We start from the raw sequence: 8,302 nt of genomic DNA on the forward strand, positions 1-8,302 counted from the left end.
AATCATATTCTACTTTACTTTTATGAAGAAGATTGTATGAAAACGCTTATAGTCTCTAGAAGTAATCAAATTAGCTTGACGACGTCCACCATTATGTCTACAAGCTATCCGTGGCTACGAGCGATCACTGGCGTATTAACGTCTTTTATCCATATCTTTCACCGACTGTGCAGGTGTTTTTGATCTTTTTCTTGCGGTACGACCCGTGTGAGGCACTACCTCTTCTTTAAAACTAGACAATATATCGTTATTAACACAAATAAACACAAAAAAGAATGAACGTTTGTAATACAGATGCTTGACCCTTAGCGCGGCTTCACACATACCCGGTCGCCGGTTACACGGCACCGTGTACACAGGTAAAGAGTGTACATATTAATCCATGCTTCCACATATACCGTGCTCGTTTAAACTGTAACCGGCAACCGTGATGTCGCCGGGCATACCCACTATAAGACCGGGTAAGCCCGGACAAACGTTGACATATACACGGCGATCGAGCACGTGGTGGGATATCAAATTAAATGTAGGCGTTCATATCTATGCATTCTTTGCAAAAAATCCATGTAATAGAGTACACGACTTCCTTGAAAGTAGAAGGTTATTAGACTTTTTAGTAAGTAGAAGGAATTTTTGTTGTGATTAACTTATGAAACATGGCTGATGTGGAAATTGATACAGAGTATTTAATAAGTTTGGTGTATGGAAGACCTGTAATATGGAATAAGACAAGCGAAACATACAAAGACAGAAATGAAACAAGAAGCGCTTGCCAAGAAATTTGTAGGGAACTGAAGAATAACTTTCAGGAGTTGGAATCTGATAACAAGACTAAGACGGTAAGTTTGTGTGGATATTTCTTTATTATTGCTTAATTAAATACGAAAGTAAAAACATATAGGGGTGTGTATGCATATATTACTTATATATAACAAGACATTTTTGTCATCTTTCATTTTACAGATCCAATAGGTGTCAGAAAATAATCACTTATAATATTTCTTATGTTATTTGCATTAATACTCCCATGTACAGTTTCTGCTTTAGGGATATCTTCAAGCCACGTGACGGTTAAAGTATTCTCTGATTCATATCCGTCTCTATCGCGGACAAAGTTGTAATATGTAACACAACACAAGCCTTCACAATATCGACAGCATAATTAGCATTCAAGTTGATAAGTCGATGAAAAATTCGCCACTTATTACTTAATATCCCAAAAGTACACTCCACATATCTTCGAACTCTAGAGAGGCGATCATTAAAATCTTTTTTCTTGGTCGTTAAGTTATGTCCATTGTAAGGTCTAAGAAGATGTATATCAAGTGCAAATGCTTCGTCTACAATAAAGACATAGGGTACTTTAGGCCTCACTGATCCCGGTAGACATGTTTCTTCAGGAATTTCTAATTCCTTGTTCTTTTATGGATTTTCATAAGAAACAGGTCTTAAATATACTCAAATTGCAATCTTATTCGTAAGTTCCAATATCTACTCAGATAAAACGATAATTGGAATCTGCTACAGCCATTAAAACTATTGAAGAGTACCCTTTATAATTGAAGTACATTGAACCCATTGGATTAATAATCCGAATGTGCTTTCCATCAACTGCTCCTAAACAGTGTGGAAAATTTGCTCTATTTTGAAATCCTTCAGCAATTCTGAGCCAGTCTTGTTTCTGTGGTTCGGGAATGCACTCAGAATGCATAATTAACCATGTTATTGCATACCTTTTTAACAATGCTGCTTATTGTGGAAATACCAAGTCGATAACTATAGTGTATATCCGTGAAAGTACAGCCACTGGCGAGATATCTGCAAAAAACAGTATATTGTACTAAATATTGTAGTAGTAATAACCAGGTTTTGTTTTGTTTTAGGTAAACAGGTGATGAAAAAATGGGAAAATATCCGTGATATGTTTCAAAAATCTTGTAAAAAAAATTAAGACAGCTACAAGATCGGGAGCTGGGGCACTAACTCATAAAAAGTATATTTATAACGAGCAGTTAAAATTCTTAAAAAAGGTGTATTTACGGAAGATAGTTTAAGTAACACTGGACTATCAGAAGTATCAGAAACAGCAAAATCTGACACTAGTTTCACCGACAGCAACATTTGTAAAGAAAATACCGCTGCCAATGTAGCTACTCCACATGCTTATAAATTTTCCAAAACGCCAACAGAAAGAAAACGTAAATTACAATTTACAAATGATTGTAGCTCTTAAGGAGAAACCTGATCGTCACATGTCCTTTTTTGCTGGTATAATTCCTTCGTTACAAAGTTTCAGTGAATTTGAAATATTGGAATTTTAGACGGGAGTACTGCAAACATTACAAACAATTAAACAACGACAGCAGATGCTTCCTAGACAACTGTCCACTGCTACAAATCTAAACATTCCAAAGTCAGTATTAACAACGTCAGATATTCCATCAAACCGATCATATCATACATTGCAACATGTACGCCCAGATGTGCTACAAATACAAACCACTCAGTTCTCACCAATAATACCATCCACTTCTTACCAGTCGCAGCGGTCTTTCAACAATATCATCACCCCAGTCACAGTTTAGTGATTCCCAAATTTCATTAGATTTAATTGATTTCATTTAATGTTAAATATCATTCACATTGTCAACACCATATTATAATAAACAATAATAAATTCTAATGTGTTTTTACCTACCTAATTGTAACTGCCAATATTTGCATTGGGTTAAGGCATTCTCTCATAAATGTGTTTTGCTTTTGAAGAGAATCCTTTAACCGATGATGTAGTTCATCAAACGTGGATATTGTCACCCTAAAGTAATTAAAAAAATTGTTCTCATCTTCTCGCAGTTCCAAGAAAAGAGTATAAAATACACTAAACTCTTTCCTTTTCATATTAATGGGATGAATCCACACATTTCCAGTTCTCTTTCTTCTCTTTATACGCCGATAGAGAATCATTATGGCAACGATGTGTTTTCGATTCATGGTGAACATGGACTAACATTTCGGCACGTATCACAAAACCGTTTAAGTGTGAAATCTCGCCAAACCGTGTAAACGGTGCCGTGTAACCAGCGACCGGGTGTCTGTGAAGCAGCTCTTAGTGTAGGCACCAACTAAATGCAAACGAATAAACAGTCATTATCAATCACGTGCCTTCTTTACACGAATGGATTGGCCAGGCGGATTTAAGACGGTTTGAAAATAAATTCTTTCGAGAAAAAACGTTTTGAAAATAAATACAAATTTCAGATGTATTTTTAAATGGTAAATAAGTCGTTTTGGTACATAAAACGTTATTCTAGACCTGAAAAAAGCTATATTGTTTTCAATAAAGTAAAAACCTCAAAAAATTGAAATTTTGGATTTAAGATATTTTGGAACAAGCTCTTCAAGTGAACAGTAAAAAATTAAAGTATATCTGTTAATAAAAGATAGTAAAATAAACAGAAAAAAATAAAAGATCGTTTCTAAAATTCGATTCGTAACGATTGTTGAACTTAAAAATTTATCATAAATATTTTTCATGTTTGCTTCATAAACCTTTTGTGCTTTCTTTTATATCTTCATATTAATAAACCCAAAACAGATTTCCATAATCTAAATCAGTAAAATAAAACACGGTTAGTGTGGTGAACTGTTTTTAATTTCAAACCAAACGTATAAATTCAGAGTATAGATTCCCTTTGTAATTAAAGCCGGTTCTGTTCCAACCGCAAATATTCCGAAGTGTGTATTCGAAGCGTGGTTGTTATTTTCCTGGATTATTGGGGAGATATAATCTGAAAGCCTTTTTTATGGAACGATAATTGTCTATTGAGTAGATATTAAGCCAGTTTCACAACAAATGGGAAGCTGTTAGACAAAACGGTTGCGTGACTGGTATTCTATATAAATAAATAGGTAGGTACACTAAAATCCCGAAATTATTTTTCTATTTTTTTTTGTTGGTGATGGTATCTAGTTAATAACTACAATTATTTTACTATACATAGATATTTACTATTATAAAAGCAACTGATTAAATATAACAACTATGGGAGATAACTCTAAATTATAAAAAAAATAACAAAAATAACTACATTGGTAATTAACAGATGAAGAGTGGAAATATATAACGGGCTAAGCAACAAAACCATTATTTTACAAAAAATGAGTTTTTTTCAGTAAACACAGTGGAAAAAGAAAATGTTATAATCTTGTATTTTATTAATTACTATTTAAATGGGAATAAGCCACAATTAAAGGTTAAAATGCGTTTATTGACGTTTGAAACTTTGATATTTTTTACGTCACACAGTTGTAAGTAGGCTCAATGAAAAGCTGGTGGAAAAGCACACTTTTCAAAAAAAAAATCAGTAACTTCTACGACCAATAACAAGAAACAAACTGAGATATTGCAGCGAACAAATCTCCCCTCCACGTTTCACTTGTGGTATTTTACGTGTGTCATCATTGTAACGGGTGTATAATCTTCTTATACAATTTGTTCAGCTCTTAATGTTAACAAACAATGTAAATATGGTTTTAAGAAAAAAAGATGCTATCTGGTTTAATATTGGCCATAGAAATGATTCTATGGAAATTAGAATTTAGGGAAATCAGCAAATTAAAAAATACAGCCATAATTCTGAATGACCAACTTGAGACAAACAGTCCCCTCTTCAACTTATTCAGTTACAGGCTATAACATGTAAACGCCTGTTTTATTGTCAGATAAAATAAATTTCCATCAAGAAACGGTCGAATTCATCACTTACTTAAAGAGTAGGAAAAGACATGCTCATGCTTTAGAGTACGGGTACTTTATTACAAAGTACCTTTTGCTTTTGGCAATTAGTTTCTCACTTTCTCAGCGATGGATCTCCGTTTCCTCATCAATAATGTTCTCGCTCGATACTGTCTGAATATCTTATTCTACGATACTTAGATTTCACTATATGCTCTACATTTCTTGGCAATACTTCTGATGGCTTTTCTAGTAATACTGATCTAATTAATACCTGAGTTTTACTTACATTGTTTTGTCAGCGTTCTCGTCATGTATCAAATATCAACAAAAAAACAAAATTTGTTTAATTTACTAATGTTTGTATTTTGAGAACGATTTCCGAAGTGGAAATTGAAACGTCGATAAACGTATTTTAACCTTTAATTGTGGCTTATTCCCATTTAAATTGTCTTTTATTGCAAAGTACAAACATTTTTACACAACTCTATGGTTTTTTGAATTGTGTAGTTACGTACACGCTGATAACAATAATTTCTTTAGTTTAAAAAAAAATATAACGGGATATGTGCACAAGGTAATTTCTTATATAAAGGGTTATGTGTAAACATTGAGCCAAAGTATAAGTTAATAGAATATGCTTAAATAATTCTAAGCGAGACAAAAATTATGTATCCTTAGAGTAAAGAAGTCATTATTAATAAGGAAATATCATTTTTATTCAATAGGCCTGATTAACAAATTAAAGCAAAATAAAGTGTTTGAGTATTAAAGTAATAATTCTTGAAAAAAGTCTTTACTTTCTTCACTTAAGTATCCCATCATTTCGCCAAGGTCCTTCTTCTTGTCCGCCGTCAACTTGCTTTTACATTCCAACGGTAATAAGGACAATGCAAAATTTTCAGGTTCTGAAACAAGGTATTTTTGTTCTATTTCGTCAATAAACCCTTCTGCGATCAGATAAAACCATAAGTAAAGCAACATCCGGTTTTTATTTTGTGCGCCGCAATTATCACTCCAGACTATCAATTTACGTTTTGGTGTAATTTGACAGCAACGTACTGCTTTCAATATTGCAGATGCAATTTCATTTACACCTCTACATATTTGTCCTTCATGCCAGAAAAAAGTAAAAACGCCATTGTTGTCTCCGATGTGAATATCAAAGTTGTAAACACTCAGTTGCCTTGAGTAGTACATTTTACTGTGTGTTAGAGCAGGAAGACTAAAAACTTGTTGAAGGTCCATACTAAACGTACAAACATCATTATTGGGCATTTGCGACTTCTTGTGATCATTATCCATTTCTTTTCTTGCCTTCTCAGCTTTACGATGGTGTAATTCTAAGCGATGTTTCCCATTTAAGTTTGTTGGATTGATCTTCACCAAAAGTATCGCATGTGTCACTGCGAGGCTTGCGAAAAGAGAATTTAGGGAATTTGAGTTTAAGTATCTTATCAAAATATTTTCGGCCTACGTTATTGTCGGGATATTTATCATTAAAAGATCAGTGTAATCTACTAGTGTTTAACTCACTGCTTAAATATTCTTTATTAGTCTTAGCCCTTAAATAGTGACTTTCGTCTCTGGCCAAGTAGTTCACAAGGTCGACAATCCGTTGATCATCTTCATCGGTGTACTTTTCTACTTTACCTTTGTTGCCTCTTTTTTCAGTGTAACTTACTTCTCCCGTCTTCAGATATTTACCAAGTGTTTCAATGCGTCCGTCGTTTGGTAACACCAAACAGGCCTTGAAAAGTCTTTTTACATACTCTTAAAACACTTCCTCGTCCATTTGGAACACTGAATGCTATACACATTTGCTTATGACTTGCGTTTGCATCCACATTTTTACCGCGACGGTTTATAGGATGAAGAGTGATGAGTCCCATTAGGTAAGTATTTTGAATTTTTAATTCAGCTAGTTTGTAAAAGTCACCAAAGAGTTTTAACTTCTGTTTATGCTCCAACTTTTTGCAGTTATAATTACACTTTCAAAGAATCTAAAAAATGTTTGTAATTAGCTCCCTAATTTTTAACATAATAGGTAGGTATAACAATGTAAAAAGATCCTATAACAATATTGTTTTTAATGTGGTCTAGAATCTACATCAAAAATACAAGAGGCTTAAGTCTTACGTTATGTTATTGAGAAAACTAAGTAAAAAATACATGCTCTAATAAAATAGAAAGAATCTAGAAGCTATATTACAGAAATCTGTAATATAGCTTACATTATCAGGTCAAGGCTTTTTAGCCTCTACAAGTTTGTTTCGTTTTGTTGTGTAGGTCTCTCCTGCAGTTCGCAGCTTTTATCGTTCGCCTTGCCAGGAACCTTCACCTTTTTGCCTTTTATTTGGTTTCGCTGTATTTATCTTCAACTGTATAAAGTAAAATTGGTAACTTTATTTTAATTAGGAAACAATAGCATTCAGTACAATCCACACGTAATTTTAACCGCCAAAACAACAATGATTCATTCCACACACATAGCCCACTATATCGGAACAACACCGCTTCACTTAGCGCGCGCATTCTTCAGCAATACTTTAAGCCGATATTCAAGACACTCATTACTTGGCTCATTATACAGGCTAACGGCCTATAGCTACATATCCCAGAAAACTAGAGAAAAAATCGATTTTAAATTTTAGATAAGAGGTAAAAAAGTTTTAAAAATAATGTGTTAAACTAATGATTCCACAAAATTCATTTGATTTAAAAATACTCAAAAGTTTGGGAGGATTTAGGACAGTACACCCCCCTTAAAATTTTTCTGTGGGCTTAGATTTTGTTGTTTCTTTTGTATGAAAAATGCTTTCAGAACAAGAAAGTAACGTGTCCATGTTTATTATAAAATGTCAAGTAGTTTAAGAGATAATAAAAAAAACAATTTTTATTTTGTAACTTCAAAGGTCTATAACTTTTTTTGTGTACACTTTTGTACACAAGGTGAGTTGCATTCAATCAATTTATTTTTGTCCCCGGAATGCGTGATTTAATTTATGACATACCTTTTTGAAACATCTTTTTGTATATATATATATATATATATATATATATATATATATATATATATACTGTTATGATGTGTTTTTTTGTTTGAATGATGAGCAATGAGTATTTTTAATAATATAGGGTTTTTATCGCGGTTCTCAAAGAATTAGCTTGTAAGTACTTTTTTAAATTATCTTTATTATAACTATTATGAAACACACATATATATATCTAACCTAGCCAATGTAAATTTAAAATAAACTATCTTTAATTTGATACTCTTATAAAACTAATTAAATTCTATTGACAATCTAAAATTTAAACAAACTATTTTCAAAATTGAAATTGTTATGACACTAACTAAATTATATTAACAAAATTTTGTACCTTTCTTTCACTGAATGCCTAAATGAACTGTTTTCCACTATATATATTCTAATCACCACTGAAAGTCTTCGTACTTCGGTTATCCTTGTTTTTGTGAAATTTCTTTTTCCAATTATCAGCTTCTACCAATTTAAGATATAGTTTTCTTCACCAGCATGTATACACCACCAACCAAACCAGCAA

At 32.6% G+C, this 8,302-nt stretch overlaps 1 pseudogene; it reads right to left on the reverse strand.

Moving 5' to 3' along the window:
• Positions 1-952: 952 nt before the first annotated feature.
• Positions 953-2,898, reverse strand: LOC140444619 (uncharacterized; annotated as a pseudogene).
• Positions 2,899-8,302: the final 5,404 nt, after the last annotated feature.

This window comes from Diabrotica undecimpunctata, chromosome 6, assembly GCF_040954645.1.
Source record: "Diabrotica undecimpunctata isolate CICGRU chromosome 6, icDiaUnde3, whole genome shotgun sequence".
NCBI lineage: Eukaryota > Metazoa > Arthropoda > Insecta > Coleoptera > Chrysomelidae > Diabrotica > Diabrotica undecimpunctata.